Raw genomic sequence first — 18,440 nt, 5'->3', positions numbered from 1 at the left:
AGTCTTCAAGGTTAGTGCCGGCTATGTCTTAGCAGCATTCCTCTGAAACATCCGGAGTGAAGTGCACGACAGGTCCTACGCCTCCCCATCCCCAGCTCAAAGCAGAAACAGCTTCTGCCCTCAGCGGTGCTTTCTTGGTAGAAGCAGTGAGTGCTGCCCACCCTGCAGGCTCCAGAGGAAACCGTGGGGTGGCTGGAGGCTGGGACTCTGGCCTCCCAGTTCTAGGCAGGGGTCAGGAACAGGCTGGGAAATGGACGAAAGCGGCTGGAAACCCTCCTTGCCTGGGCCTTCCAGAACCCCTTGCTTGGCTCTTGAGTCCTTGTACGTGGCACTGATGTGTGACCTGACACATGAGAGGGTTGCCTGGCAGAAGGCTCATTGCTGCCGGGAGCCCCAGCCGTCACTCCAAGCCGGAGAACCAGCCATAGCTGGCAAAAGCATGAGCAGGAAACGGTTGCTCCAGGGGAGAAGGTAGCCTTGTGGTCTTCCCAGGTTTCCTTGTCTCCAAGGTCAGAGGCCTGGGACGGACTCGTGAGGAAGCAGCACAAGTGGACAAGTGAGGGACTTGCTGGATGTCCAAAAGCAGAACTCTTTTAGGGTGTTGATGACTCAGCCGAGGCTAGGTGGATACTTCCTAATTGCCCCCCAAAGCCCTGGGCCCTGGGAGTAACTGTCAACCCAGAGGCTAGCATACTGGGGAGACACTGGGAAAGCATGTCCTGTCCCTAGAGGCAAGTTCTGTGTTGCTGCTTAGAGGCCTGAAAGGACTGAGCTGTCCTGCCCAGGGACAGATAAGAAGGCCTGAACCAGCCCAGGCTGTCGGAGGAGGCCCTCTTACTTGTGGAGGCCTCATCTGCCTCTCTAGGCAGATATTTTCAGGCTGGGGATGTAGGAACAGGGCACAAAGCCCCAAAAGTAGAGCTGGCCCTGAAGATGTCCCTTGGATCAGGGGTGATACCAGGGTTGTCACACACAGTTCGAGACAAGGAGATGTGGCTCAGGGCCACACGCTGTCTCTCAGTGAAAACACCTTGATTCTGCCCACAGAACCTACCAGGACAGTAGAGAGACGTGGGTGAAGGTTGCAGGGGATGAACAAGAGTGAGCACCTGCTCTGCGTGAGGTATTTTAACCACAGGGCGACATTATTTCATTCAGTTCTCCAAAATCCTTGCAAAATAGGTATGGTTCCCATCATACAAAGGAAGAAATGTGTTCAGCGGTCAGATAAATTGCCTTGGTTTTAAGTGCACAGTAATTTTAAGTATCCAGGACTGGATTTGAACCCAGGTCAGTGCTAAATCCAAATGAGGAGTCAAGTCTTAAACCACAAACTTGTTGGCGGGAAACCAGATTTATTAATAGCTCTTTATGCCTGTGTTTTCTGGGACCCTCAAGCCTGAAAGAGCCAGGCTGAGAAGTTTGTCTCCTGGGTTAAGGCAGCTCAGGTAAGTGGCCTCTCCCCTCTGACCGAGCCTCCTGGTCTCAGGTCCTATGAACTAGGAAGCAATGAAGCTAAAAAGAATATTCTCTCATCAAGTCTTGAAGTTCTAGTGCTTTTCTGCCCTGCCTCCAGGGCTGGTCCCTTTAGGGGTGGGTCACTTACCTGTCTCCATCTCAGGCTCTTCGAAACTGGTTCTCAGAAAGACAAGCCAGGAGACACTCCACTCGGGCCCCTGGCAAAAGAGGCTCTGTGATGGCCCTGATTCAGATGACAGTGTTGTCTGGTGTCCCGTGCAGATCCAGGAACTTCCTTGCCAAACACTCGTTTTTCAGAACCCGGCTAAGCTGTGCCAGATTCTGGGGCTGGGAGAGTCCACAGAAGCACCTCCAAGCATTATACCCTGTAGGTCAAGGAGCAGGAGCAGTTTCGTCTTCCCCCTGTGGATTCCCATTGGCTTCTGCTCACCACGATTTGTCTTGATTTGTCCCAGGAGAGCTGTGTGGTCAGGCAATATTGAGCAGAACAAAATCCCTGCTGGCAGAAGAGGCCTTGAACTTTCCAAAAACCGAAGCACTGCTCTCTGGTTTTCAATTTGAGCAGACAACTGTGTTTTGTGTGGACGCTGAGGAGTATGTCCTAATGTAGGAAGCTGTTGTAAACCAACACTCACCACCACAATGATACAGTCATGGCATTAACTAGACACAAGTAAGACAGTACCCAGAATATAAAGACTTCCAGATTTGTAGAATGACTGAATGAGTACATCAATGAACAAACCAAGAAATGAAGACCATGGATAAAATTTAGCTGCTCAGAAGATGACCACCTGCTGCATGATTCCATTTATATGAAAGGTCCAGAATAGGCAAACATGTAAAGCTAGATTAGTAATTGTCAGGGGCTGGGGTGGGGATAGGGAGTGACTATTATTACTGTTTCTTTTGTGAGTAATGAAAATGTTCTGAAATTACATATGATGTACAACTTTATACTAAAATCACTGAATTATTTACTTTATAGGGTAAATTTATGATATATTAATTATATCAATATAATTTAAAATTAAGTTTTAAATTAAAATTTAAAAATTTAATTAAAATTAAACATTTAGATTAAAAATTAAAATTTAAAAATTAATTAAAATTAAAATTTTAATTAAAATAAAAAATATTTTTTACCCACTCAGGAACTAACAAAGACTAGCCATATTGATTTCTGAGCCATCAGGATCTCACACCAGGACCAAATCACATGATATGATGGGACCATCAAGATAGGAGATAGCTTTGCCATGACCCAAAGAGACTGCAGCCCAACATTGTCCACTCAACTACCACTCCCAAACACCATCCTCAAGCTGAACAAAGGAAAACCATATGATGTTTCCCATTAATAGGCATTGCTGTGTGAATAACTCTCAGGATCCTCACACTTCTGAAGTACTTAATAATCCTCATGTTATCAATGGGTATTTGCTGAGCTTGAGCAACTGTGACTTTTCCAAGGTCACCCCAACATTCCATGGAGCTCAAACCAGGCCTTCCAACTCCAAAATTTGGTATTGGACTTGGGAAGGGATTAGTGGAGACTGCAAGAGTTAGGATGAGACAGCTTAAAGGGAATAGGAGTTCGCTGTGTGGCTAACTTGGGCAGCTAGCAATCTCAGATCTCCAATGGGAGGCGCCACCACCCTATCAGAGCACCAAAGCGGAGGGAAGGAAAGACACTCAGGTTCTTGAGTGTCTGCTATGTGCCTGCCTGGTCCTACGTTAGGTGCAGTAGGAATTGCCCACCTTTTACTATACACTGCCAGAGATTAGCAGAGGCAGATGGGGCTTCAGGTTGCATTTAGACAGGAAGTTAGGAGATTGGGAGAGGGAGAGATAAGCAAGGCTTTGGCCAAAGCCTTCCCCTGACATCATTATATCAACAGAACACACTGGTCATGGCAAACACCCTTCTCCAACAACAGAGAGACAACTCTACACATGAATATCACCAGATGGTCAATACCAAAATCAGATTGATTATATTCTTTGCAGTCGAAGATGGAGAAACACTATGCAGTCAGCAAAAACAAGATCTGGAGCAGACTGTGGCCCAGATCATGAGCTCCTTATTGCAAAATTCAGGCTTAAATTGAAGAAAATAGGGAAAACCACTAAGCCATTCAGATATGACCTAAATAAAATCCCTTATGATTGTATAGTGGAAGTAATAAACAGATTCAAGGGATCAGATCTGGTAGACAGAGTGCCCGAAAAACTACTGGTGGAGGTTTGTAACATGGTACAGAAGACATGACCAAAACCATCTCACAGGAAAATTCAAGAAGGCAATAGTTAGTTGTCTGAGGAAGCTTTACAAATAGCTGAGAAAAGAAGAGAAGTGAAAGGCAAGGGAGAAAGGGAAAGATATACCCAACTGAATATAGAGTTCCAAAGAAGGGCAAGGAGAGATAAAAAGACCTTCTTAAATGAGCAATGCAAAGAAATAAAGGAAAGCAGTAGAATGAGAAAGACTAGAGATCTCTTCAAGAAAACTGGAGATATCAAGGGAACATTTGATGCAAGGATGGTGTGATAAAGGACAGAAGTGGTAAGGACCTAACAGAAGCAGGCGAGATTAAGAAGAGGTGGCAAGAGTACACAGAAGAACTATACAGAAAAGTTCTTAATGATCAGATAAACATGATGCTGTGGTCACTCACCTAAAGCCAGACATCCTGGAGTGTGAAGTTCAATGGGCCTTAGGAAGCATTACTATGAATAAAGCTAGTGTAGGTGATGGAATTCCAGTTGAGCTATTTAAAATCCTAAAAGATGATGCTGTTAAAGTGTTACACTTAATAAGACAGCAAATTTGGAAAACTCAGCAGTGGCCACAGGTTTGGAAAGAATCCCAAGAAGGGCAATGCCAAAGAATGTTCAAACTACCACACAATTGTACTCATTTCACGTGCTAGTAAGGTTATGCTCAAAATCCCTCAGCTTTAGCAGTATGTAAAACTGAGAACCTCGATAACCTCAGATATGCAGGTGACACCACCCTTATGGCAGAAAGTGAAGAGGAACTAAAAAGCCTCTTGATGAAAGTGAAAGAGGAGAGTGAAAAAGTTGGCTTAAAGCTCAACATTCAGAAAACTAAGATCATGCCATCTGGTCTCATCACCTCATGGGAAATAGATGGGAAGACAGTGGAAACAGTGTCAGACTTTATTTTTTTTTTGGCTCCAAAATCACTGCAGATGGTGACTGCAGCCATGAAATTAAAAGACGCTTACTCCTTGGAAGGAAAGTTATGACCAACCTAGATAGCATATTAAAAAGCAGAGACATTATTTGGCCAACAAAGGTCCGTCTGGTCAAGGCTATGGTTTTTCCAGTGGTCATGTATGGATGTGAGAGTTAGACTGTGAAGAAAGCTGAGCGCCGAAAAATTGATGCTTTTGAACTGTGGTGTTGGAGAAGACTCTTGAGAGTCCCTTGGACTGCAAGGAGATCCAACCAGTCCATCCTGAAGGAGAACAGTCCTGGGTGTTCATTAGAAGGACTGATGTTGAAGCTGAAACTCCAATACTTTGGCCACCTCATGCGAAGAGTTGACTCATTAGAAAAGACCCTGATGCTTGGAGGAATTGGGGGCAGGAGGAGAAGGGGACAAGATAGGATGAGATGGCTGGATGGCATCACCGACTTGATGGGCATGAGTCTGAGTAAACTCCGGGAGTCGGTGATGGACAGGGAGGCCTGACGTGCTGCGATTCTTGGGGTCGCAAAGAGTCGGATACGACTGAGTGACTGAACTGAACTGAACTGAACTGAACTGAAAACTGAGAACTTCCAGATAAACAAGTTCCATTCAGAAAAGGCAGAAGATACAGAGACCAATTGCCAACATTCGTTGGATCATAGAGAAAGCAAGGGTTTCCAGGAAGACATCTACCTTTGCTTCATTAACTATGCTAAAGCCTTTGTGCAGATCACAACAAATTGTGGAAAATCCTTAATGAGATGGGAATACCAGACCACCTTATCTGTCTCCTGAGAAATCTCTATGCAGGTCAAAACCAACAGTTAGAACTGGACATGAAATAGCTGACTGGTTCAAAATTGGGAAAGGAGTATAACAAGGCTGTATATTATCACTTGCTTATTTAACTTATATGCAGAGTATATCCTGAAAACTGCCAGGCTGGATGAATCACCGGCTGGAATCAAGATTGCTGGGAGAAACATCAACAACCTCATATATGCAGGTGATACCACTCCTGTGGCAGAAAGTAAAGAGGAACTAAAGAGCCTCTTGATGAGGGTGAAAGAGAAGAGAGAAAAAGCTGGCTTAAAACTCAACATTCAAAAAACTAAGATCATGGCATCTGGTCCCATCACTTCATAGCAAATAGAAGGGGGAAAAGTGGAAACAATGACAGATTTATTTTCTTGTGCTCCAAAATCACTGCAGATCGTGACTGCAGCCATGAAATTAAAAGATGCTTTCTTCTCAGAAGGAAAGCTATGACAAACCTTGACAGCATATTAAAAAGCAGAGACATCACTTTGCCAACGAAGGTCCATTATAGTCAAGGCTATGGTTTTTCCAGTAGTCATGTATGGATGCGAGTGTTGAACCATAAGGAAGGCTGAGCACCAAAGAAATGATGCTTTGGGATTGTGGTGCTGGAGAAGACTTTTGAGAGTCCCTTGGACCGCAGGGAGATCCAACTAGTCAATTCTAAAGGAATTCAACCCTGAATATTCATTGGAAGGACTGATGCTAAAGCTGAAGCTCCAATCCTTTGGCTATCTGATGTGAAGAGCTGACTCATTGGAAAAGACCCTGATGTTGGAAAAGATTGAAGGCAAAAGGGGAAAGGGGAAGCAGAGGACGAGATGGTTAGAAGACATCACCAACTCAATGGCCATGAATTTGAGCAATCTCTGGGAGATGATGAAGGACAGAGAAACCAGATGTGCTGCAGTCCATGGGGTTGCAATGAGTCGGATGGACTTGGTGAATAAACAACAACAAAAACAGAGTGGACTGAACAGGAGGACGAAAGGAGAAATTTTGAACCTGATTCGAATTGTACTACTTCCTAGTTATGTGGGCTTGGGCCAATTACTAGATGTTTCTGAATTTATTTCCTCATCTATAAAAATGGCTGTCACAGCTGCTTTCAAGGTCATTGGGAGGACTGGAAGAGTTAATGTCCATTAAAGATCCTAGCAAAGTGCCTAAGTTTTCCTCTTTCCTGGGATAAAATCTTTTTGTGTCCTTACCGAACAACTGAGGCAGGCTTACTTTGATTCCACTGGTTCCCTACTTCTCAGGCTCTTTGCCTTTCCCCACTCAGAGCCAAGATCCAGTTTCTATATCCGTGGGACTTCCTGGATCTTGCCAGGGTGGTGGGCAGGGGCAGCTCTTCCCTGCCTTTTAAAGCTACTGTGTGTGGTTTTTTTTTTCCTACTTGGAAAGTCCTGATGTCCTTGTTCAGCACCTGTGTCAAACCTGATGTGTCCCTAAAACTAGAGACTCTGATGAGAATGGAGAAGATGTGACAGGACAACAAAAGGAGGTCCCAGGGATGCTTTACTGCATCAGCCTCAGCACATCCTGTAGACTGGCTTTCCAGTCAGAAAGGAGGCACATCCTGTAGACTGGCTTTCCAGTCACAAAGGAGGCACCAAGGATCTTCCCTGACCCACCCTGCTCTCCACTACCATCACCAGCAGCCCTGCTCAGGGGCAGCCAGGGAGGAGGGGCCAGCAGCCCCCTCACCTGGGAGGCTGTGGTCCTGGCTGCATGTAGAGCAGCCAAGTCCAGACCGATCACTCTCACTTGCCGAAACAGCTGGTCCTGAAGCTCATCACGAACCTGGAATCTTGAGGGTTCAGCTTGGTGGGGTGGTGGCCATGAGGCCTTGGAGGAAGGGGTCAATGCCACTGGGTGTCAGGAAATATGAACAGCACAGATTGGACCAGCCTCTTGGAAGCCCCAAGGGTCATCATACAATGCCAAGCTAGCTCAGAGCTGGACAAGCCAGTCACTTGCATCTGTCAGGTTTGTGTCATGAAACAGAGGCCTGGGCGGACACAAAGGGGTCTGGAGCTGGCTGGGCAGGAAGTCTCCCCTCTCACATACTTCTTTGAGAAGGAGAGGAAGGCAAGCTCATTTCAGGAGCACAGCCACCCATCTCCTCCCCTTTTAGAAATCCTCTAATCTGGAGTGGGTGGCAGACTCATGACCGAAGGTGTTGGTGGCACCTGCTTTATTTTCACGGTCCTGGGGAGATGATCAGCAGAGGCCTGGCCTCCTGGCACTAAGCTGGGCTCCACCCCCGACTCCCACCTGCACCTGGGGAACCTGGTCACCGTCCTGCACGATCTACCAGGTGGCAAAGAAGGCAGAGCTGAGTGGGACTCAGGAGTTGGGTGCTGAGGCCTGGTACTGGCTGTCCAGGCAGAACATGAAGGGCTGGAGCGTGGTGTGGCTGAAGTCGAAGGCCAGGGTGAAGACATTGGTGTGGTAACCCCCAGGAGGGTCCCATGGTTTTTCTGGCCCTGTTCTCTCCCAGAACCAGGGGTAGAAAGTCCTGGTAGGGGAGGATCTGGAAGAAAAGATGGAGGAGGTGGCTGCCCACCTACTCCATTGTCTTTGGACAGATTTTTTGCTTTTTTGAAGGACTGCTCAGATATTTTGATTCTTTCTTGGCATTATGTTAATTGTGACAGCATTAATTTCCCACTGTCTGATGAGGGATACTGATGCCCAGAGGGGTTGGGTGACATGAACAGGGTCACAGAGTGAGTAAGTGGCAGAGTTGAGGGGACAGGTCGTAGATCAGGAACACCAGACCTAGTTGACCTGAGGCACATCTATCTGGTTTGTGCCTCCTCATGGCTCCTAAGGGGTGCTGGGGCCCAGGGCCCCCTACCTGGACCATGGCCCCCACGATCTTCCTAGCCTCCTGGTACAGCTTGTCGCCAGTCCACCAGCGATTCAGGTGTCTCAGCTCAGTCGCCAGCCGGGTGTGCATGACTGCCAGCTTTGGGGTTTCTCTTGACCAGGTGTCACCCCGAAAACTCCAAGTTCAGAGTCACCACAGTCCTTCCCAGAGAATCATCTTTCTGATAAGGCAGACACACACAGCTCTGGGGACTAGAAAGAGGCGGTGAGGCTTAGTGACCTGGGCCAAATTCCTGGCCCTCACTGGACCTCCATCTCCTCAGTTTTGCTGCGAGGCTCCTCTGACCCACACAACAGGCCAGGAGGGGGATGACAGCGGTCCCTAAGTCTCAGGTTCCTAAGTTCCTAGAAGGGATTTGTGTAAAATGGGCAAGCATGGGGCAGTTGTTGGTTTGGGGCAGCAAAACCTTTGCCTGATGATTCTGCCTAGCAGGATGACCAGAGCCTTGGCTGGTGGGGGTCCTGGGTGATTCTAGGAGCCTTGCCTTTGAGACTGAGTCCACCTGTCCAGTGAGTTGCATCCCTCTGCAGGGTCTCTCCTGGGCGCTGGACCTCTCCTTAGCATTGGGCTTGGTTTTATGGTGCTCTCCCCAGGGAGCCCCAGGGAGCCCCAGGGAAGGAGAAAGAAGGAGAGTCGGGCAGAGTCTGTTTCTGTAGTCAGGCTTTCTTCTCGAGGCCGGGAAGGAAAGTGCCGTCCTGAAGGTCATTTGCTGGTTTTGAGTTAAGCCTTTGAGTGTGGTCTTATTCAATCTATTCTTCAGTAGACCAAGGAGCCTGCTGCTCTTAACAGGAACAAAGAAACATACAGTCCTTAGAAAGGGGGCTGGAGCGAACTCCCTAGGAAGGAGGTGGTGGAGTAGAGTGGAAAGAGCCCAGACCTGGCCACTACACTGATTCCAGTCCCCGCGTGCACTCTGCCATCAGACATTCTGCTCTGGAGTTCGTTAGTTATCTTTGTTGAGCTTTTAGTCTGCAAAACGAGGGTGATGACAGGCTATAATGATGAGAGATGGCATATTCAAATATCTTAAATAACCAGAAGTGATGGCCATCATGATGATAGAGAGCAAGGGTGGGGGCGGGGGAAGATCCCCAGGAAATTTCGGATTATGCACCTGGCAGAAGGTACCAAGTGCCCGTTTCTGGATAGTCCAGGGAGGAAACTGGCTTCTAAGGAAATTAGGCCTGCAGAAGAAAAATTAGGTGGAAGTGAAAGCTGCTTTCAGGTATTTAAAGAGGCTATTACTGTGTCAAAGAGCGAGAGCTTCTTCTCTGAGGGTCTAGAAGCTTGGTGAAGAGCAACAGATGGACGCTGGATCAAAATGAGGGGGCCTTTTTATACAATCAGCACCGCTCCAGACGGACTGTGGAGGGGATGAGCCCCTTATCGGTGGAGAGAGTCAAGTGATGATCTCTGGACACACACCGGTTTTGCTAAAGAACTCCTTCCAACATACTGATTCTGGGAACCATGCACAGATATGTGTGCCTAATATTGAGGTCTGAAGCCATGGACCCCTGCATGGAGTACTCTGGTCTTCCCCTCCTGGAACCTGGGACTGGCTTTTTCCTAAGGAGACAAGACTGTCCATCCCTGAGTCTGTCCAGCCAGGAAGCAAGGGATGCATGCCAAGCAGTCGGCAAGAAGGCAGAGTCATCGTGCAGGTTGTCAAAGGGCAGCAGGGCCTGGCCGTTGTCCTGGAAGTGGGTGCTGAGGGACAGAAGCCCCAGGAAGTTGGTCTGGTTGCAGAGGTCCATGGCGAGGGTGATCTCACTGCCGTACAACATGCTGGCGTCCATGAAGCAGGTGAGTCCATTGATCTGGTTGCGGACTTTTTTTGCTTTTGTGCCAAGTGGAAGAAGGAGATGCAGTCTTGCTTACTGGTGATGTGTGGGTCATTGTGTGGGGTCCGAGGTGGAAGAGAAGTCACTTACACCGGGGCCCTTCCTGCGCAAGCTCACTCCTCCAGGTCATCCCCCACGTGCTTCAGAGCCTTGCTCAAAACTCCCTTCTTAGCTGTTGTATGTATAGCACAAGAGCTCAGCTCCAGCCTCCGTGATACCTACAGGAGTGGGGTGAAGGCTGAGAAGGGAAGGGGCATATGTTTACATACAGCTGATTCAAGTTGTTTTATAGCAGAAACTAACAACATGCAGAACAGCTATACTCCAGTTAAAAAACAAAAGCAAAAACTTCCTTCTTCCAGGAAATCCTCCTTGACTCATCCAGACTCAGGCTGCTCATCAGGTTATCTGAGCATCCTTAGCACTTGGTGCTGTAGAGTCATGAAAGGTTAGATATGGATGAGGCCTTAGAACCTCATGTTACAGACAGGGAAACTGAGGCTCAGAGAGAGGAAGGACAACTCCTCAGTGGGAGAGGAGGGAGTAGAAACTAGTTCTCTGACATGAAGGCTTGTGTTGCTTTCACTCCACTCAGTTCAACAGACATCAGCCCCTTCTTGTGCTGGTCGCCTTGGAGATCGTGAGGATCAAGAAAACTCCAGACAGGCTGCAGGAAGCTGGCAGTTCATTGAGCACAGGCCTGCACATAGAGTAATGTAACTCTAAGTTAAGGTGGCATTTGCTGTGTTAGATTTACCAGTCAGAAGTGCTAGTCCTCAGTCATGTCTGACTCTTTCCAATCCCATAGTCTGTAGCCTGCCAGGCTCCTCTGTCCATGGGATTCTCTAGGCAAGAATACTAGAGTGGGTTGCCATGCCTTTCTCCAGGGGATCATCCCGGTCCAAGGATTGAACCCTGGTCTTCCATGGTGCAGGCAGATTCCTTACCATCTGAGCCACCAGTGAAGCCAGTAACAGTATACCAGGAAGATAGGGGATGGCTCCCCAGAGATGCTGGAGGAAGAAGCCAGCTAGGGGCCCTCACATGACACACTGCAAGAACAGTAAGTGTGAGTGAACATGTGAGTGTGTGTGGGGTCTCTGCTCCCTAGAGTCTGTCTTTCTTCCCTTGTGTCCCACAGCATCCTTGCTCTCAGCATGAAACAGAACACTGTCCTCCCAACTGGACCCTAAGAATTGGTGGGAACTGCAAGGGCCTCGGCCTACCCCAAAGGGAGGGAAGGACAAGAGCTAAGAGACTCTAAAGGCTTCCAAAAGCAGCAGTCCGCAGGCTTCCCCTGTTGGAATGGGACCCACAGGTCAAGGCCAGTCTTATTTGCTTCCCCTTTTGTGAAGCCTGCACCAAATCTCCCGGCAGTTGCCCCACCCTCATCCCTCAAATACATTCAGAACTAGGTGTCTGTGTCAGACTGTGCATCTTCTCACTGTCTGATACTCCAGCATCTCGGGCAGCTCCTTAAGGCAGGTGCTCTAGGCTTCCAGATGCCCAGCCCCAGCTTTTGGCCGGGGATGGAGCCTGGGAGACCTCAGTACGTACCTTGATGAGGAAGCAAAGGGGCAGGTGGGCACAGGTCCTGTCACAGTCAACACCCTCAGTGAAGGCCACTCTGTCTGTGGACTCAGGGTGAAGTCCAAGACATAGTCAATGAACTGGCCCCACTGCATGAACTTAAGGGTGCAGCTGAGGTCAGAGGTCAGCCTCTCACTGCAGAAGCGCATGATCTGGTTGGAGACAGCCTGGACCTGGTGGGGGAGCAATCAACGTGGTGCACTGAGCCCACACATGTCAGAGCCAACCCAGGACTCAGAGGCTGACAGCTTTCGCCCACTGGAGTTAAAGCAGCTTCTCCTCCTCTCCTGCCCTCCCCTCCCCTTTCCTGCTTTGTCCCACTTTTCCTGCTTTGTCCATCTCTGTCATTCCTACAGAGATATTCTCCTGCCTGGATCCTGAGGATTCCAGGAGTAAAGAAAGGGGAACAGACCAGATTGGCTGACTCAGACCCCACCAGGTCCTCCAGAGAGATAAATGATAGATTGGTTTATACAGATTAATGGATAATTAGATAACAGAACTTATTGATAGATGCAAGGATTGGTTGCTAGGTGATGGATGATAAATAGAGAACTGGGTAATGAAATGAGCAATGGAAGAAAAATTAATAAATAGATGCTGATAGATTGATAGATGATAGATTGTGATATTGACATATGAATAGAAAACTGATAAATTCTTAAATGTGAAATAGGTCAATACATAGAGCTACATTAAGCTGTATTGCTCTTAAAGATACTTTGACATGAATTCTTTCAGAAAAAACAATACTATAATGGCTAGTACTAATATCTTCCTTTCTTTTTTGTTTTTTTAATATATATTTATTTATTTTAATTGGAGGCTCATTCCTTTATAATATCATATTGGTTTTCCCATACATTGATATGAATCCACCATGGGTATAGATGTGTTCCCCATCCTGAACCCCCCTCCCACCTCCCTCCCCATCCCATCCCTCTGGGTCATCCCAGTGCACCAGCCCTGAGTACCCTGTATCATGCATTGAACCTGAACTGGAGATTCATTTCACATATGATAATATACATGTTTCAATGCCATTCTCCCATATCATTCCACCCTCGCCCTCTCCCACAGAGTCCAAAAGACTGCTCTATGCATCTGTGTCTCTTTTGCTGTCTCACATATAGGGTTATCATTACCATCTTTCTAAATTCCATATATATCCATTAGTATACTGTATTGGTGTTTTTCTTTCTGGCTTACTTCACTTTGTATAATGGGCTCTAGTTTCATCCACCTCATTAGAACTGATTCAAATATATTCTTTTTAATGGCTGAGTAATATTCCATGATGTATATGTACCACAGCTTTCTCATCCATTCATCTGCTGATGGGCATCTAGGCTACTTCCATGTCCTGGGTATTATAAACAGTGCTGTGATGAATATTTGGGTATGCATGTCTCTTTCAATTCTGGTTTCTTCAGTGTGTATGCCCAGCAGTGGGATTGCTGGGTCATATGGCAGGTCTATTTCCAGTTTTTAAATGAATCTCCACACGGTTCTCCATAGTGGCTATACTAGTTTGCATTCCCACCAACAGTGTCAGAGGGTCCCCTTTTCTCCACACCCTCTCCAGCATTTATTGCTTGCAGACTTTTGGATAGCAGCCATTCTGACTGGTGTGAGATGGTACCTCATTGCAGTTTTGATTTGCATTTCTCTGATAATGAGTGATGTTGAGCATCTTTTCATGTGTTTATTAGCCATCTGTATGTCTTCTTTGGAGAAATATATATTTAGTTCTTTGGCCCATTTTTTGATTGGGTTGTTTATTTTTCTGGAATTGAGCTGCAGGAACTGCTTGTATATTTTTGAGATTAATTCTTTGTACATTGCTTCACTTGCTATTATTTTCTCCCATTCTTAAGGCTGCCTTTTCACCTTGCTTATAGTTTGTTGTGCAGAAGCTTTTAATTTTGATTAGGTCCCATTTGTTTATTTTTGCTTTTATTTCCAATATTCTGGGAGGTGGGTCATAGGGATCCTGCTGCGGTTTATGTCAGAGAGTGTTTTGCCTATGTTTTCCTCTAGGAGTTTTATAATTTCTGGTCTTACATTTAGACCTTTAATCCATTTTGAGTTTATTTTTGTGTATGCTGTTAGGAAGTGTTCTAGTTTCATTCTTCTGCAAGTGGTTGACCAGTTTTCCCAGCACCACTTGTTAAAGAGATTGTCTTTTCTCCATTGTATATTCTTGCCTCCTTTGTCAAAGATAAGGTGTCCATAGGTGCGTGGATTTATCTCTGAGCTTTCTATTTTGTTCCATTGATCTATATTTCTGTCTTTGTGCCAGTACCACACTGTCTTGATGACTGGCTTTGTAGTATAGCCTGAAGTCAGGCAGGTTGATTCCTCCAGTTCCATTCTTATTTCTAAAGATTGCTTTGGCTATTCGAGGTTTTTTGTATTTCCATATAAATTGTGAAATTATTTGTTCTAGTTCTGTGAAAAATAGCGTTGGTAGCTTGATAGGGATTGCATTGAATCTATAGATTGCTTTGGGTAGTATACTCATTTTCAGTATATTGATTCTTCCAATCCATGAACTCAGTATATTTTTCCATCTATTTGTGTCCTCTTTGATTTGTTTTACCAGTGTTTTATAGTTTTCTATATATAGGTCTTTTGTTTCTTTAAGTAGATTTATTCCTAAGTATTTTATTTTTTTCATTGCAATGGTGAATGGAATTTTTTCCTTAATTTCTCTTTCTGTTTTCTCATTGTTAATGTATAGGAATGGAAGGGATTTCTGTGTGTCAATTTTATATCCTGCAACTTTACTATATTCATTGATTAGCTCTAGTAATTTTCTGATGGAGTCTTTAGTGTTTTCTATGTAGAGGATCATGTCATCTGCAAACAGTGAGAGTTTTAATTTTTCTTTTCCAATCTGGATTCCTTTTATTTCTTTATCTCCTCTGATTGCTGTGGCCAAAGCTTCCAAAACTATATTGAATAGTAGTGGTGAGAGTGGGCATCCTTGTTTTGTTCCTGACTTTAGGGGAAATGTTTTCAATTTTTCACCATTGAGGATAATGTTTGTTGAAGGTTTCTCATATATAGCTTTTATTATGTTGAGGTATGTTCCTTCTATTCCTGCTTTCTGGAGGGTTATTTTTTCATAAATGGATGTTGAATTTTGTCAAAGGCTTTCTCTGCATCTATTGAGATAATATGGTTTTTATTATTCAATTTGTTAATGTGGTGTATTACATTGATTGATTTGTGGATATTAAAGAATCCTTGCATTCCTGCCCACTTGGTCATGATGTATGATCTTTTTAATACGTTGTTAGATTCTGTTTGCTAGAATTTTGTTAAGGATTCTTGCATCTATGTTCATCAGGGATATTGGCCTATAGTTTTCTTTTTCTGTGGCATCTTTGTCAGGTTGTGGTATTAAGGTGATGGTGTCCTCATAGAATGAGTTTGGAAGTCTACCTTCCTCTGCAATTTTCTGGAAGATTCTGAGTAGGATAGGTGTTAGTTCTCTAAATTTTTGGTAGAAATCAGCTGTGAAGCCGTCTGGTCCTGGGCTTTTCTTTGTTGGAAGATTTCTGATTAGTTTCAATTTCCGTGCTTGTGATGGGCCTGTTGAGATTTTCTATTTCTTCCTGGTTCAATTTTGGAAAATTTTGCTTTTCTAAGAATTTTTCCATTTCTTCCAAGTTGTCCATTTTATTTGCATATAGTTGCTGATAATAGTCTCTTATGATCCTTTGTATTTCTGTGTTTTCTGTTGTGATCTCTCCATTTTCATTTCTAATTTTGTTGATTTGATTTTTCTCCCTTTTTTTTTTTTTTTTTTTTGATGAGTCTGGCTAATGTTTTGTCAATTTTATTTACCTTATCAAAGAACCAGCTTTTGGTTATGTTGATTTTTGCTATGGTCTCTTTTGTTTCTTTTGCATTTATATCTGCCCTAATTTTTAAGATTTCTTTCCTTCTACTAACCCTGAGGTTCATAATTCCTTCCTTTTCAAGTTGCTTTGGGTGTAGAGTTAGGTTACTTATTTGACTTTTTTCTTGTTTCTTGAGGTAAGCCTGTATTGCTATGAACCTTCCCCTTAGCACTGCTTTTACAGTGTCCCATAGGTTTTGGATTATTGTGTTTTCATTTTCATTCATTTCTATGCGTATTTTGATTTCTTTTTTTATTTCGTCTGTGATTTGTTGGTTATTCATCAGTGTGCTGTTCAGAATTTTTAATAGTTTTTCTCCTGTAATTGAGATCTAATCTTACTGCATTGTGGTCAGAAAAGATGCTTGGATGATTTCAATTTTTTTGAATTTACCAAGGCTAGATTTATGGCCCAGGATGTGATTTATCCTGGAGAAGATTCCATGTGCCCTTGAGAAAAAGGTGAAATCCATTGTTTTGGAGTGAAATGTCCTACAGATATCAACTAGGTCTAACTGGTCTACTGTATCATTTAAAGTTTGTGTTTCCTTGTTAATTTTCTGTTTAGTTGATCTATTCTTAGGTGTGAGTGGGGTATTAAAGTCTCCCACTATTATTGTGTTATTGTTAATTTCCCCTTTCATACTTGTTAGCATTTGCCTTACATATTGTGGTGCTCCTACGTTGGGTGCATATATATTCATAATTGTTATATCTTCTTCTTGGATTGATCCTTTGATCACTATGTAGTGTCCTTCTTTGTCTCTTTTCACAGCCTTTGTGTTAAAGTCTATTTTATCTGATATGAGTATTGCAACTCCTGCTTTCTTTTGGTCTCTATTTGCGTGGAATATCTTTTTCCAGCCCTTCACTTTCAGTCTGTATGTGTCCCTTGTTTTGAGGTGGGTCTCTTGTAGACAACGTATATAGGGGTCTTGTTTTTGTATCCATTCAGCCAGTCTTTGTCTTTTGGTTGGGGCATTCAATTCGTTTACATTTAAGGTAATTATTGGTAAGTATGATCCTGTTGCCATTTACTTTGTTGTTTTGGGTTCGAGTTTATACACCCTTTCTGTGTTTCCTGTCTGGAGAAGATCTTTAGCATTTGTTGGAGAGCTGGTTTGGTGGTGCTGTGTTCTCTCAGCTTTTGCTTGTCTGTAAAGCTTTTGATTTCTCCTTCATATTTGAATGAGATCATTGCTGGGTACAGTAATCTGGGTTGTAGGTTTTTCTCTTTTATCACTTTAGGGATGTCCTGCCATTCCCTTCTGGCCTGAAGAGTTTCTATTGAAAGATCAGCTGTTATCCTTATGGGAATCCCCTTGTGTATTATTTGTTATTTTTCCCTTGCTGCTTTTAACATTTGTTCTTTGTGTTTGATCTTTGTTAATTTGATTTATATGTGTCTTGGGGTGTTTTGCCTTGGGTTTATCCTGCTTGAGACTTTCTGGGTTTCTTGGATTTGGGTGACTATTTCCTTCCCCATTTTAGGGAAGTTTTCAACTATTACCTCCATAAGTATTTTCTCATCATTTCTTTCTTTTTGTCTTCTTCTTCTGGGATTCCTATGATTCGAATGTTGGGGTGTTTCACATTGTCCCAGAGGTCTCTGAGTTTGTCCTCATTTCTTTTAATTCTTTTTTCTTTTTTCCTCTCTGCTTCATTTGTTTCTATCATTCTATCTTCTACCTCACTTATCCTATCTTCCTTCTGCCTCCGTTATTCTACTGTTAGTTATCTCCAGAGTGTTCTTGATCTCAGTTGCTGCATTATTCATTATATATTGACTCTCTTTTATTTCTTTTAGGTCCTTGTTAAACATTTTTTGCATCTTCTCAATCCTTGTCTCCAGTCTATTTATCTGTAACTCCATTTTGTTTTCAAGTTTTGGATCATTTTCACTATCATTATTCTGAATTCCTTTTCAGGTAGATTCCCTATCTCCTCCTCTTTTGTTTGGTTTGGTGGGCATTTATCATGTTCCTTTACCTGCTGAGTATTTCTCTGCCTTTTCATTTGTTTAGATTGCTATGTTTGGGTTGGCCTTTCTGTATTCTGGCACTTTGTGGCTCCTCTTTATTGTGGAGGTTCCTTGCTATTGGTGGGGTTGGACAGGTGTCTTGTCAAGGCTTCCTGGTTAGGGAAGCTTGTGTTGGCGTTCTGGTGGGTGGAGCTGGATTTCTTCTCTCTGGAGTGCAATGAAGTGTCCAGTAGTGAGTTTTGAGATGTTAATGGGTGAGGCGGCCTCAGGCTTGAGAAGGTCCCCCCAAGAGGGCCTGGAGGGGGCGGTGACAGGCCTCCCTGGCTGCTCCCATTCCCATCCCCACCGCACACCTCTAGGGTGGCCACTGCACGTGGGATGAAAGCCAGTGGAGCAAAGCAGGCAGGGGAGGTGTCCCAGAGCCTGAGAGTGTTAGCTGCATAGATGCCACCAGAAAGGTCCTGAGGCATCCATTTCTGCCTCCTGGCATCTCAATACTTCAGGAAAGAATGAATGTCTGAAAGATGTAGGAATTTAGACACCCCATTGAATGCAATAGTCTCTGCCTGGGGCACTTATAATTTAGAAGGCTCAAAAACGCAAACAATGACTTGAAAGACTGTACAGGTTTTATCCCTGCCTGTCCCGCCCCACCCCAGTCACAGCCCCCTCAGCTTCTGGTGTGGTTATGAGCTTGG

The 18,440-nt window shown here is 44.5% G+C and overlaps 1 pseudogene; it reads right to left on the bottom strand.

Annotated features, from left to right (window-relative positions):
* Positions 1 to 849: 849 nt before the first annotated feature.
* LOC133055573 (eosinophil peroxidase-like) lies at positions 850 to 12,039 on the bottom strand (annotated as a pseudogene).
* Between the last annotated feature and the right edge of the window lie 6,401 nt (positions 12,040 to 18,440).

Source organism: Dama dama, chromosome 5 (genome assembly GCF_033118175.1).
Source record: "Dama dama isolate Ldn47 chromosome 5, ASM3311817v1, whole genome shotgun sequence".
Taxonomy (NCBI): Eukaryota; Metazoa; Chordata; class Mammalia; order Artiodactyla; family Cervidae; genus Dama; species Dama dama.
This window is presented reverse-complemented; position numbering and strand designations above follow the sequence as displayed.